The sequence below is a fragment of the Halyomorpha halys genome, unplaced genomic scaffold, assembly GCF_000696795.3.
Source record: "Halyomorpha halys isolate HHAL.00 unplaced genomic scaffold, Hhal_1.1 Scaffold108.1, whole genome shotgun sequence".
Taxonomy (NCBI): Eukaryota; Metazoa; Arthropoda; class Insecta; order Hemiptera; family Pentatomidae; genus Halyomorpha; species Halyomorpha halys.
Genome location: NW_027112950.1, coordinates 55892 through 71725, shown reverse-complemented (window position 1 = coordinate 71725; position 15834 = coordinate 55892).

Here is a 15834-nt window from a genome sequence, read left to right as displayed (position 1 = left end):
CTCAGTCAGCTGACATCGAAGTACCAGCTGACTGTAACTTACAATACAGTATATATATATACAATTTGTTGATTTATGCCCTTTTACTGGAGCTGTGCTCCATTCTAAGGGATGGCTCGATATAATACAAAATGTTTTGAAATTCCACTGTTCAATTTGTAAATATGTGAGGTGCATGCATGTGTATGTTAGTAGATTATGACATGTTCGACTAGAAGAGCAGATGCTGCACACCTGTATTGCTTATAAGGCAGGGGAAGGTGGAAATAAATAAATAAAAAATAACCCTGTATCTATGCTCAGTTTTCTTTCGGAGTGCAACTCTCCTCTCTTCATCTCTCCACTCCTAGTACCTGCGCCTGGCCATTGAATACTCTTTCTTCTAACCATGCTCTCGCCCTACGGCGTGGGGGTAATATTGGTGGCTTGAGTGATGGCGCCCGTCAGAGTTGCCACTCTGTGTTCAATTCCTTACTCTTCAACTATCGGCGCCGCATCCTCCCATTCTCTATCCACCAATATCCCCTCCAGTTCACTGAAGAAAGCGCTCAAGTCATAGTGTCGGTTGTGGACTTTTTTCCTCCATCTTACCTTTCTTCCCATCCTTCCTTTTCACCAGGACCCTATCTGTTTTGCCAGCATCATCCTTCACTAGCTTATGGTCCCTTGGGCCCGGAACCGCCCTGTTGTACAACTCACCATCCTCGGTTGAATCCTCAGTGATGTTTCTTCCCTGGCACATTGGGTTGTTACTTCCTCTCAGGTGGCATGGGAACCGGGGCAATGTCTTGATATTTTCTTACAGGTAGCTCACTTTTACCTTTGGGGTCTTCTTCTGCACCTTAGTTTCACCGACCCTGTCAGAGGTAGGGGACGCCTCACACCCATACCCCTGCAGGGCCTCCCCAAACTCTAGCCGTCTCCCTCAAGCTCCTCACCCCATATCATGGCGCTCATCATCAGCAGGCGGAACATGAAAAACCGTCATTACCGCTCCAGAGACCCAACTGTCAGAGCTATCAATCCGACCACTACTCAGACCTAAATTCTCCTTCACCAGTGGTAGACCGCGATATGGCATGATCGACTGATGCCTACGCACGGCGACTACAGGAAATTTTATAAGTTAAAGGCAGGAACCAAGAAGACCTCGGATGTCGACTACACGACAGAGATCACCTTCTGAGCCATGCTGATCAATCCGAGTTGTTGGCAATACGTGACATTGAAGGGCCGACAGGGGCTCTGCTTCCCATACCAACCATGGCTCGGGGGCAACAACCATATGCTCGTCTAATTTCTTGGATTACAATTGTTATATTGATGATGCTTCCAAGTAAGGGGTAAAGCCTTCCTACTGAACATCGAGCACGAGGATCTCGGACTGGATTCCAACGAGGTGTCGCCTGCACACAACACCTGGTCAGGCCAAAACCATACGCATGTGAACATAAGCAGATGAAGAGCTGTGAGCCAGGAATTCTAACTCGGCAGAAGTTCTGTAGGATCTACGACTTTCTCACCTTGCCTTCAACGGACCTAGCCCACTCCCTTATAATATCATATGGTAAAGGAGGGCCAAATTGCTTGTATGTATGTTTAGATTTAGGTTTTTAGATATAAGACTTATATACATTGTATTTATACATTCGTATATAGATATATCGTGTATTATAGATTCGAGAGGTAAGAATAATAAATATAAAAAACATACAATAAATCTCTTTTTCACATTCAGAGAATGTCATTCCGCTATCCTTTTCCGGTTTCCCCCCATTGACACGTAGCTGGATCCAAAGGCTAGGTACCACCAAATTTAGAGGTGCCTGAAGATCAGCATAAGACGGCCTATTCTTTCGGGTTAGGCTTGGAAATTCGCTGTCCCAGGAATTTTCTGTGGAGAATGGCTTGAGTCAAGAGGATTCTCTGGCTCCTCTTCTGTTTAATATAGCATTAGAAGTATCAGAACTAATTCAGGAGGGACAATTTACAATTGACCGTCTCAACATTTAGCATATGCAGATGATGCAGTTATTGCCGCTAGAACCCGAGCAGCATTATTACGAGGAATTCTAAGAAGCAGCATATGAATTGGGCCTTAAGGTGAATGAAGACAAGATGGTGTACATGAAAAGCTCAAGAAAGAATAAGGAAGAGAATAGCAAAGTGACGTTCAGAGACCACAGTTTCTGTTCTGCAAGCCTGGTTGTTACAGATACTCTCTACAAAGTAGAGAGAGAAAAAGAGGCCAGGATAGCAGCAGCAAATAAATGTTACTTCTCACTGCAGAAAATACTGAATTTTAGACCTCTCTCTAAAAGGATGAGAGTGGTCATTTACAAAACCATCGTAAGGCCAGTAGTGATCTATGGGGGAGAAACATGGCCCTTGACAAGAAAGCATCAGTTCTGCTCAGCTCCTGGAAGAGGTATTGAGAAGGATATGGGGAGGAGTCTCGGAGAATGGAGTTTAGATAACAAGAAGGAATGAGTAACTAATAAATCTGTACGGGGAACTAAAACGCTTCGGTAATTAAAAGAGCAAGAATAAGATGGTTAGGGACACGTTGAGAGGATGCCAAATGAAAGAATACCCAAAAAGATGGCAAACCAGACGGAAAACGGAAAAGTGAACGTCCCCCAGATCAGATGGCTGGACGATGTGGAGGAGGATTTGAAGCTCTTGAAGACGGCAGATGAAAAGAGAGAGCAAGAGACCATGTAGATTGGTTGGAGCAAGAGACCATGTTGTGAAGGAAGCCCGGGCTCTTGCAGGACCGTAGTGCCATAATAATAATAAATAAAATTCCAACAACAGCCTCACAACATAATAATAGACTCATGGATAAATTTCTGAGAGGATTGGATAAATACGTCTGCCAGGTGCATATGGATGGCCTGCTGTCAATCAGTAAATTAGATAATTAATAAAGAGGGCGCTAAATTATTACCAATGGTTTGTGCCCGAAATGGCTGTGCTATGAACATTTTACTGGTAAAGGGTTTTATCCGGTTGTTACGGCAGACATGGCACAAAAGGTTCGGAAATATATTGAGCAGGTAAAGAAGGTGTCGATCCTTGGATCCACACTGACCACAGACCCTTTCAGTAGATCGAGAAACTATACGGAACATCAGCTGGATGGAGTTTTTTAAAACCAATATAGTATGGAAAACACTGTGACTAGAGAAGGGGAAGTCATCAACAACAGTTAAGCGCAGAGGGAATGAAAGGAGAGGGAAAAGAATTAATTAACTAGTGGAGAGAAAAAAAAATAAGCGTGCGAGACCTAATGGATGACATCAAAATTGGAACCATAGTGTATACCAATATTTTCTTTGATACGAATATTTTCCTCGGGGAAAGAAAATACTGCGATATGAGGGTCTATTCGGAGTGATAGTGGTTAGAGAACATAATACTATCACATTTGAGAAATTTGCGTGGACCTATAATGAGGAGGGACAGTACATACAGAACAGCTGAAAATTCCTACGACAATTGCATAGAGACTGGAGTGCCCTCTCATCACCTCTGAAGGATTGTGCAGAACGTAATTTCTTTTTTTTTTATTGTTACTATTATCTATTTGTGAAAATGTGCTCATTTCGTGCAAGAAGAATCAATTTTTGTTGATCACAGGGGTTTTTTTGTACATAAAAATTTGTCTGTGGTGTTCTTTTAATCGTGTGTAGAGATTATACGTTGTTTTCTTTTTTAATTTTTGTAGTGGATTTATTAAATCTTGTATTTTTTTTATAATCTGTCCATCTATTGTACAAGATAAATTTGTAAACTGTTTGGGGGAGGGGTTTACAGCCTGATAGTTAAATAGTGAATAAACCAGTCTTGATTTCGCATTAATAAAGTGTTATTCCGCTAAACTGTTCTTTTCTGTTTTTTTATCAGTTTTTCCCAGCAGACTCGGTAAATATATACAACATACTAACTTAAAATGATTCTCTTAATTAAATCATCTATTTAATACATTATACTAAAGTTAGGTGAAGCACTCCGTTACGGTAAAGGTCTTGAACAGAACATGAGATGTCTGGAGTTGAAATTGGAACACTTCCTAAACATGTACAGCTCTTGGCAATTAGAAGACATGAATGATAATTAGGACAACTACCCCTTATCTCTACTAATCCTCAACACACTTAAGGTTCCTTTAAATTCACGCAGGAAGTATAATGGTTTAGCTGTGTTGCCACCCTCTCCCCCACTGTGAACTTTATATTCAGGATCAAGTTATAACAGCGATATATACTCAAAATATAGTTCTGTGTTGGTTTATTGAGTAATCCTCATCAATAAAAGTAATTATATAAGTAACTTTACCTCCTTCTTAATTTTGATATTAAATCCTTTCCCTTCTTGGAAAAACCAAAAACATACTTCCTTAAAGAACCCAAAACATATTACATAAAGTACAAATCACAGGGAAAAACTCACGTCATAGACTTTTAATGGACTCAGCAGGTTAGAATGTTAAAAAGCCTCGCACATAGAAGGGAAAAACGTTCCGGACAAAAAAGTCTTCACTTGGCATTTCTATCTTATATATTCTATATTCTATATATTATATTCTTCACTTTTAATTTGCAAAGCAAACTTATTTCAATTTACGACCTTTTTCGCTAGCGGAAAAACAGGAATAGCCTTCTGACCTCATAAGAGATTCTATTTTTACATAGACAAATCTGTTGCAACTTTTCATTTTGTTTCCTTTTTGTTTTTGATGGTAAGCTGTTAGGCAGGTCCACTCAAGAATATTGCATTTCTGCAATAGCTTAAAATACAAAATGGTTATATCTAAACTTTTTTAATATTTAAGAACTGTCGTTGAATATTAGTATAAATGCCAACTTGCAAACATCTTCCTTACACTGCAGTAGTGGCCACATGGATTAATTGCGTGTTATTTTTTCTTCGTAAGGAATTATGGTTAAAGATTAGTGGTTTAACAACTAAGGACTGTGTTTGCACAAACTTTTTTCTTAATGTAACCTTTCATATCGTTCGGTCATAGCTACCGTGGAAGGAAGCTGAGCCTATCTTAAGTTAAACGTTTAATATGAATTTTAATATTTACATTTCATTAATAAAATAGCCGACTTATAAATAACACTTATAAATTTATTTTATTTAATCTAGATAATTCATAGCAATAACAATCTTTAGACATCTCTTAAACAAAGCGTAAAACGAAACTTTGGCATTAAGACAGGCTCGGCATCTTTCTCCTACAGAAGCTGATCACAGTCATAGCGAACGGCAAAGGATACGTATTATTGCCACGCTATCCAAGAAATGACACCACTGATTTTTTTTGTTTTGTCGTGATATTAAACAAAAACTGTAAAATTTTCAGGTATTGAGATGAGGCTAAATAAATTAACATGAGAAGTTTCAACTACCCTTCTTCGTAAAGACTTAAGGTTATTGACCGTGCTTGCATAGACTTTTTTATATGGCATCTTTCTCCTACAGAAGCTGATCACAGTCATAGCGAACGGCAAAGGATACGTATTATTGCCACGCTATCCAAGAAATGACACCACTGAATTTTTTTGTTTTGTCGTGATATTAAACAAAAACTTTATGTAAAATTTTCAGGTATTGAGATGAGGCTAAATAAATTAACATGAGAAGTTTCAACTATCCTTCTTCGTAAAGACTTAAGGTTATTGACCGTGCTTGCATAGACTTTTTTATATGTTACCCCAAATGAAAAATCCCATGGTGTCAGATCTGGAGAGCGAAACAACACATACCCATCACCCTGCGAGCTCTGCTGCTGTATAAGATTCCAAGCCTAAATGTCTTGATTCGCTTTGAACAACATTTAACATTGATATTAACATCAATATTCACAATCAATGTTCACATTTTATTAATAAAGTAGTAGGACACATATTAATTTATTTATTTATTCCTAAATTTCAGAACTATGCCAATATTTAACTATGCTTGTATTCTGAACAAATCGTTAACTGACCAACCTTCTGACAGATTTTTTTCCCTTATTTTTGGGTCCTTAATTCATATTTTCTGTTTAGACTCTTATTCCTGAAACATCCTTTATCACGATTATATTCAATTTTATAAAACTACTCTAAAATTTTACCTTCTTGTTTCAAGAAAAAATAGTTTATTGAAATACACTAGTAAAAACTAAAATTATGTATGTACAATCCTGATGTAACTTAAAATTTATCATAGCAAAACTTGATGGATGCTTCCACAAGCAGGAAAAGACTTGGAATTTATTTCGATAATTTTTAATATTACTTTATCCATTTTAGTTTATCTTATTAATTATCTTAGTAAACGACCTGGGGAAAAAAGTAATTTCAGAATACCTAGAATATAAAAATCAGAATTTGTTAAGCGATTATTCTAACGTCGAGCTCACGAAACCTTTATTATTATTAATTTTGAATTGAGGTTTGTTAATTTAATTTTTGTAGATTAGGCCTCCGATATCTATGCACCGGATCGATCACAACGAATTGTGCAATAGTCCTAAAAAATATTTTTCTGTTGTAACGCAAAACCGGTTCAAACGATTTCTATGAAACTACAGAACAATGTATATTAAACAATATTATTTACCTACTAAATAAAATAATTAGACAGCACTTGGATTTCTCACCGAGTGGAATGTGTTGTCCATGACAGGGTCACCTACATTAAATTTTCAGTTAACCCAACACACAATTTATCGCATATTATCTTGTAATTAAAAAAAACGGCTCATAGTGTGTTTTGGCTCGTATTCCTACCTTAAAAGTACCATGTTAACTAAAAACGAAAATAAAATTAGATTCTTCTTTATTACAAAACAATTTAAAAAATTGAACGGACAGATCTCGTTTAAGTTTTCATTAAAGTTCTCCTCTCTACCATACTGAATTAAAATAAATGATTTCGTCTGTCATACAATTATAAATTAACTAAAACTGCATCTAAGTGTTGGAAGTGGGATAAGTCCCCAGGAAGCAGTGGGGTTAAATATTCACCTGTAGAGAGCTGGGGAGGGGTAAGTTATTGCGCAATCTGTGGAAACAACGCAGTGCGGACCGGCAGAGGACAAACTTACCTTGTCACCAATTAATTGACTAAATATTGATCAAATTCCATATCAATGCCCTACTCTCTGAATCAGTAATGCTGGAAAGGTAGTGCCATTTTTCATCTTTTGATGTGATATTTTAATTGATTATTTATTTCCTCCCCGTCTCACCTTCCACTAATACAGGTTGCGGCACAATTAGCCTAATATGTACACAGGTGGTATACTAAAGTTGCCAATAAGCGTAACTTTGCTTCTCCAACTTAAGCTTTTTGTCTTCTCCATATTGGTCGCTCCTACAGCGAATAAAAATTCATGAGACTTCTCAGAAACAGGTCCCCTTTTCAGCAAATAAAATTGGACTATTTCCATAATGGTTTTTTAGCCTTATATAAAATCCTTATAGTACCGTTAGTTGTTAGTAATTAGCTCAGGGAAGTTGCCCTTAAGAGGGCATAGAGCTGAAACATGTAAAATTCCATACCATTATTTTCTTTATACGAGGAGAAGATGGTTGGGGGGTGTGGTCAAAATAAAACACAAATAAGTTGCAGTAACAAAAAAAATAAAATAATAAATAAAATCGTGCCAACGTTTCGGGCAGAATTTCTAGTTTTCATCGTCAAGAGCGATCAAATTATAAGCATAACCACTCCAGCTCAAGATATAAGCTTAAAGATTGCCTTAGATTCAATGCTTACGGTTGTATTTTGATGAATCGTACGAAAATTTAGTTACACCAGGTAACGTTACCAACACCACTAAAATATAACCTAATCCTAACGTGGGACCATATATGAAATGCTAAAAATGAAAACCATCTCCATGCTAGTATAAAAATCTTAGGCCACGCTGGAAAAGGTTTTATCCTCTTATAACTAGATAGCCATATCACATAATCACAGGTCGAACTATCAGGAAAGTAGTACCGTACCAAAGATAATAAAGTAAAATTACCAGGAGGTTAAATATTTAAGTAAAAAGGAATGATATAAGCTGCAATAGATTCTAGCATTATCTTCTATAGGGAAAATTAATGAAACCTTTACGAAAGTTATCCTCGCCACTAGCAGATGGATTCCACACCAACGGAAATTATATCTCATGCGATTTCCCTTAGCTAGTGGATGTTCAAAAATGTACGTAACTCTATTTCTTCACCCAGCAGCCATCTGCTATAAGATCATTTCCATACTGTCATAAACACCAAAATTGTATTTTTTTTTTTTTTTTTTTTTGGCCCCTTCCTAGTTATTTTTGACATATGCAGAGTAGGAGGGGATTATCTACAGGGGCGCTACCCTATTCTACCCATGGTTGGGGGAGGTTCAAGTTCCAATAATTGTCATTAATAATCACACCTGGAATTGTCTTTCGTGGGTAGAAACAAACCCATATAGGATCAACCTGTTACAACTACACCTACACCGATTCCCAAACGATTTGAGATATAAAAGACCGTCTCCAATGAAATTTTCACATCTGCATCAACGTATCCAAGAGGGAGATGAAAGTTTATCTGTTAACATATTCGGAATATGACAATACTAGTGTATGTCGTGTGGAGGAACGAAGAGGTCCCGGAGGTATTGACTTGGGTCAGCTTAAGTCTGAATATTATACAGAACTGAAGTCTTCAAAATGATAAATTGCCTTCCCAAAGCATGTAAACTTACCAACGGTATCCTTTCAAAGCCATATACCATCTCCACTTTGTACGAGTCACCTGAACCATGTACTGTACCTGCTTGACGTAATGTAGAGGGTGCACCTACCACCGTTAGCTAGTGAAGGCTCACTTAGGCCTGCTTTATCTGTGTTATCCTTCTCAATGATTTAGATTTCAAAATTCAGCCGGCTGCACTGGTTTTCATTCATACGAGAAGAAACCAGTACAGAGGTATTATCTCTTCTTCAGTGTGAAAATAACTTTTTGGCTCTGACCCTAATCTGGTAGATAAAGCTGTTGGTGATATTTATACTATTATTACGGATATAGTGGACCTGAATATCCCTAAGTTCTCTCTCTACAAACAAATGCACAAAGATCTATTCATCATAATACTACACTACGTGAAACATTCATAGTAGATCACAAGTCTCTTGCGTGATTCGAAGACAGCTTCCTTCCTACCACGAGTGACTCCCACAAACATTTGATGTTCAGATCTTCATTAAAGTTAGATCTTAATGTCCCAGCAATCTTTGTGAGCAAAAGCAGGATCGCGACACTGACTGACAGGGGAGTAATTACGCTGCTAGTGACGCTGAGTGGAGATGACCCCTCCTGGCCTTCCGACAAATGACGAACAGGTTTCTCTAAACCAAGTCCTAACGACGAGATGTTTGAGCCAGAATTAAAACAAGGGAAAGAAGGGGTTTTGGCAAGGGAAAAACGGCATCCTTCGTGTAATCCTGAAGATGCTTTACCAGAGGTAAAAGGTTATCTATCTTCCTGAAGATTCACAACTCATACTTAAGGATATCCTGCGCCAATACTGGTCCTCCAATCTATTTAATGTAGTAGCTCAACAATTTTTATTGTTTATAACATCTAGCTGTACATCCTTTAAGAAACTTTACGGAGGATGATCTAACTTATCCATATTGCGTTTTCGCCATCTATTCTATTTTTCTATATTTGTAGTAATAAAGGCTCAACGAGCTCGAAGGTTCGATGCAAATATTACCAATTGCTCTTAACATACATCCGTCCCGACCCAAATCTACTAAATCAGTCTTGGCACAATCCCCACATACGTGTCAGCTTACACCTCAGATTCTTACCAGTCGGTTTAGTGTTTATTAGCAGTTTAGAAATCAGATCGTCACTAAGTCCTGCAACGTTACTAGAACAACTTATTCGCCCCAATGCTATAACCGAAATCCTCCAGGAGAAATGAGATCTCTCGCTTGAAGTGCTGACTTTTACCGGTTCTATGCAGTCTAAAACAAAGTGGTCAAAGGTTTTGGAACACCGTCGAGGGTAGTGGAGGAGGCATAAACTAGCAGTCAATCCTTGATTGGCCACCAATCCTCCGATTTGAAAAAATGAGTACCACACCAGGACAGGCGGCATTTTATATCATGTGGGGCAGAGTTGTTTTTAGCATAAATCCTGACTTGAGATGCGTTGATATAAATAAGTGTTAATATTAACATTTATAATAACGTTGAAGATAATATAGCTGCTGGATTGATACAGTCGCACTTTAGCGTACAGTTGTGATAAACTGTTTCAAAACCAATTCCTAGATCTGACCTGGGATCAAATTGGCACAGATGTCAGAGAAAGATTGTTAGAAGAGGGTGTCGAGTTATCATTCGTTGTCAAAAGGTCAGAACTGGATAAAACTTGCCACGGCAGCTATATTGAAGCGTATTACAGAATGGGCCCTTTCGTCGGACCGTAGCCATAGCTCATAGGGTCCAGCCTTCAGTATGATGGAGGAGGAAGACGGCGCTCAACCTGTCAGGGCTTTGTGACTCGATTGGCTCACTAGAGTAACTATTCCAGTGAATTAGTAGAAATAAAGACCGACAATGAATGAGAGAACATGGCGCTTGTGTGGAGGAAGAGACCGAGAATGACCATCAGGTGCCAATCTTACCAAAAAGACCGCCACCGTTGAAGCTGCTAATGTATCATCTACGGCAAGGCTCATTCAATCACCCTAAACATCCAAGGAGAAAGGGTTAGGACAAAGGGTGGGGACGTGATATTTCGGAGAATAAGAAAAACTTTGTTATTATCATTCTTCTATTAGCTTAGAAATAGGCTAGTCCTGTCACTAAATAGATTAAGCCGAATGGGGGGTGCCTGTGGGATTTAAGTAATCCGATTTTTGTCGTTGCCTTTTGAATTTATATAAAGTCAGGGTCAGGGGTCTCATTTTCATTCATATTCGCCCACCGTACACCTTGACAAGGGAATATACATCACCGCGGCGGCGAAGACGTCACTCAGATAAGCCAATTAATCTATGAGACCCCACTTTTGTTATGTTACTATAAATAATTAAATCACATTGAAAACCTAACACACTAACATCCTCTGCCCCTCCAGGGATTAATAACTTTATAAATACAGAAAATATACATGCATGGTTTTTTGAGCAGAAAGTGTCACTTCTTCACGCGGAAAATCCGTCTCTCCCGGCAAAGAACCTTGTCCCCGTTGAAATGGGAGCCACCTCTTAAGTCGGTGCTATACATTTTTGGCCTTGACCCCTCAGGAGCGTCACGACTTTGTCAAGTCATCCGGTATGTGCCGGAACTGCCTGAGGTCGGGTCACCACGTTTCTAAATGCACTTCGGATTTTACATGTTCGTTTTGCCGCGCCAGGCATCACAGCGTGTACTGCATGTAGAGAGCCGATCGGGTTCCCCCACCACCGTCACTTCGCCAAAGTCCGCGGATTTCGTGGGTCATACTCGTGATGCGTCCAGGCCTATTGATTGTTGTTCGGAGGCAGTAATGGGAACTGCGTGTGCCGTATTGCACGGGTCTAAGAATTCCGCGCCTGCACGGCTACTTCTGGATTCCGGCAGCTAGTACACCTTTGTTACTGCCGAACTCGCGACGAGGATTGGCGGCCAGCTGCAACCTTTCGACGGAAGAATCGCCGGTTTAGGAGGTACTAAGGTCGCCAACATCAAGGGTGCGATGACGTTCAGGCTTCGGTCCCTTGTCGATGACACCACGAACTTCAAGGTCCGTGCGCTCGTTGTTGAACGTATCACCTCCGACTTACCCAGGCGTCCGGTTCCTTCGCGGGTTATCGGAGACTTGTCGAGTCACGTCCTGGCCGACCCTTCCTTTGGAGTTCCCGGCCCCATCCATCTGCTCATAGGCGTTGATCTATACCCTCGCCTCGTTACTGGTGCTCCCACCAAAGCCTTCGGGGATGGTCACCTATACCTCCTGCCAACGGTTCTTGCCAAGGCCGTGATGGGGACTTATTCGGATAGCACTTCGTCCACCAGCATCTCGCTCCTCATCCAGGATGATGCAACCGCTTCGAGTTGGACCAAACGAAAACCCGACAACCTCGGTACAGTTAAGCGTAGGCGCCCACGCCGTCGCATCCGTTCGTTCCGCAATCGTTCAAACGCACCCTCGCAAAAGCGTTACGGGTAGCTCTCTCTGCTTTTACGGTTCCCAGCGCACCTGCACGTCGCTCTTTACTATCTCGCTCTGCTCCTAACGCAAACTGAGCCTTCTTTCGTTGCGCTTGGGGTTTTTCAGGGTGGGCGGCAGGAATTGCTCTCCGCGAGCCAAGCGTTTTGTCTCATTTTCGTAATTCGTTAACCGTCTCGCATGTCCAATTGTCAAACGTCACCAGCCGTTGGCCAAAAGGGATTTGTTAATCGTTAATCGTTAATGTGTGTTTGTGTATATATTGTCTAGTTCTTATTTTCATTGTTTTGCATGTTTTGTTAGATGTTATCGTTCGTGTTGCCTACGGGGCCTTTTATCAGGAGCGGGGTTATTTACCTATTTTTTATGGCAGACTACGCCTTCCCCGTCCCTTTGCATTTTTCATAATAAATTCGGCTGAGCCAAATTTAGGTGGGCGGTATGTCGGATTTAAGTAATCCGATTTTTGTCGTTGCTTTTTGAATTTATATAAAGTCGGGGTCAGGGGTCTCATTTTCTGATGCCCCCTTTCCGCGGACACCGGAAGACTCCGAAGACGCTGCGACTGCAATGCCGCCCCAGCCTTAAGCATCATGCAAGCTAGGCCTACCCCTACCATCACGCCGGAGTTCAGGACACGCTGGCCAGCCTCTGAGAGGAAAAGACGACTTTTCAGACATCGGGCGAAGATACATGGTCTTCACCATATTCGCCCACCGTACACCTTCACGAGGGAATATACGTTACCGCGGCGGCGAAGACGTCACTCAGATAAGCCAATTAATCTATGAGACCCCAATTTTGTTATATTATTATAAATAATTAAATCACATTGAAAACCTAACACACTAACATCCTCTGCCCCTCCAGGGGCATAAATAATTATAAATAACTTTATAAATACAGAAAATATACATGCATGGTTTTTTGAGTAGAAAGTGTCTCACAATTTCCAGCCCCCCTTTTCCACACATTAATTATAATCATAAGATTACACTCGGGACACCTGCAGTATAGCACGAGCAGGTCCCGATGTAAACAGTGCCTTTCAGAGACCACATTTATCCCGCGACAATGACTATTTACAAAGAGCTTATCTTGGAAATCCTGAAGTAGGCATCCCCTATGTGAATCCAAAAACCTCATGCACCTACTGAAGAGGAAACTGGCTCATCTGAGGATCACGAGGATTTACATGATGTTCCAATAGGCAGTGTCAGTACATGCACTGCCTAATGGAACACTAGCACATGGGGCGATTCTATTTAATTCAAAGGACTGACGGATGGACTCCGAGAGTGGATTAGTGAGCCCCACGCAATGGAAGAACATGCTGCGGGAGGGCTTCACTACTCAAGGGATGAACGATGGGTGACGACCCAGAAGAGGACCAAAGATAGAAGTAGAGAAGAAGTAGGTCTCGTTGGGAATCGGTATATTAGTATATTATAAGGAAGTTGAGTACGGGCAGAGCTCTACTGACAGTGTTTATCCTATCAGCCTAGACATCCAAGGAGAGGTAAGACCAGGTAAGAAGATAACGTATCAACGACCAGGGACAAGATGAGAATTTGACGTTAATCCTCAATAGGAATATTAAGGCATAGTTACTGAAGAGGAAACAAACTCATCCCACTCACTAAAATCCTCTCGGCGCTTAGGATTTACAGTATGATGTTCTATTAAGTGGCGTATGTGCTGGGTGGAGCTGCAGAAGGTAGCATAATGCGCTAAATATAGGTAGCATAAGACGGTGGAGGACTAGTCACTCAGCAGAAATTCTTCTCCACCGTCCACTCAAGACTCATCCTCCTAGACTATTGGGTCGCACAGGTCCTGACAGGACACGGGGGGTACCAGGGAAAGCTGCGTCACTTAGGGAAAACTGGAACCCGGTGCTTCACGTGTTTAGTCCATGTAACAGCAGAGTATGTGGTTTTGGAGTGCACTGTTATGGAAGGACATCGTGCCAGGTTGTCCAGGAAAACCTGAATCATCACCCTCGCGGGTCGGACTTTCCTTGTCTGATGGAAGAGGAGAACTATCTCTTCTTCAGGGAGTTCATCTACGGGTGAAAGTAGATGGTCGGCCCACTGATATGGTGAACCACCGATAGAAGATGAAGGTGAAAAACCAGGGCTGGACCAGGCTGCTTGTTGGAGAAGGTATCAGGACGGATGCAGTTGGAAAGGTGCAGTCCATCCTAAGGCGCTCAACTGAGTTCTTTCTTATTCATGAATCTTTAGCAACGCTGCCTATGAGCAATCAGAAGAACTACCACCTACAGCGCAATCCGACAGAGAGTGTGTCTTTCAGCAATTTCAGGGACGTTGGTTTAAAATCACTCTGATTAACATTCATTCTCCGACCGAAGACAGTGATCAAGAAATTAAAAGCATATCTGTATGTTGTAAAATATTTACGCTAACCTTAACTAGTTGAATTACGTAATACGCCGAAGAAATCATCGGAGATTTTTCATTGGAGATTCATTTTAGATGAAATCGATCAACTATTGTTTATCACCTATCTTATTTAATCCAGCACTAGAATACGTCATTAATAGTGTGATGAATACCGAAAAGGGTTTAACTTTGGGTGGTAAAATAATGGTGCTCGGGTATGCTGATGATTTGGTATTATTGGGATAGTTTATTATTAAGCTATAGAACTAAATACAACCACGTTAATAAACGCCAGTTAGGAACTAGATCTTGAAATAAATACGTTTGAACAGCTATTAGGTTTAAGTAGTTAGGTTCGACGGTAACTCGAAAAAATGAAATTGTTGAGGAAATATAAGGTAGGTAGAAGGCGGGAAATGCTTGTTATTTTTCAATTTCGAGACTGCTTAGCTCGCGCCTTCTATCGAAAAACTTAAAAATTAGAATCTACAAAACTATTATCCTTCCCATTGTTCTTTATGGAAGCTATGTCTCGCATGGCCTCCTACAATAAGGGATGAACAGGGCCTTAAGGTTTTCGAAAATAAAGTATTACACTAAATACTATAAAATATTCGGACCAAAAAAGGATGCATTAACATGAGAATTTTGAAGATTACACAGCGTTGAATTAAGGGACCGACACCCGGTAAATATAATTCAAGTTATAGCATTGCGGCGTATAAGATAGGCCTGTAAGGTTGTAGGGGTTAGTAACGAGCGGATTCCTAAAACGTTTATAACACTTAACCAACGGGTAAACGTCCAAGGGGTAGACCGGAACGTAGATGGGAGGATTGCGTTAAAACTGATTTAGTAGAGTTGGGTTTGGAGGGGCATCACTGCAGGGTTGTATGCAGAGAGCGTTTAGTGGTATCGGCATCAAACTTTCGGGTTCGTTAAGCCTTCATAATTATTATTATAAATGTAACCAACTGTTACTAATATTATTTAGAGCTCGCTAAAATGGCCGATTATAGGTTAATTCAATTCTATCTATTTTTTCCAGGGGACCCACCATATCCATTTCAGATTTATTTTCAAATTTTATTATTATATCTTTTCCTTCTTTGTAAAGCGATTTTTTCAAATTGAATAGATGTATTATTAATGAAAGGAAGGCAATCATGGAGCGCTCATATTGTTTAACCAAAATAGCAGCTATATATATA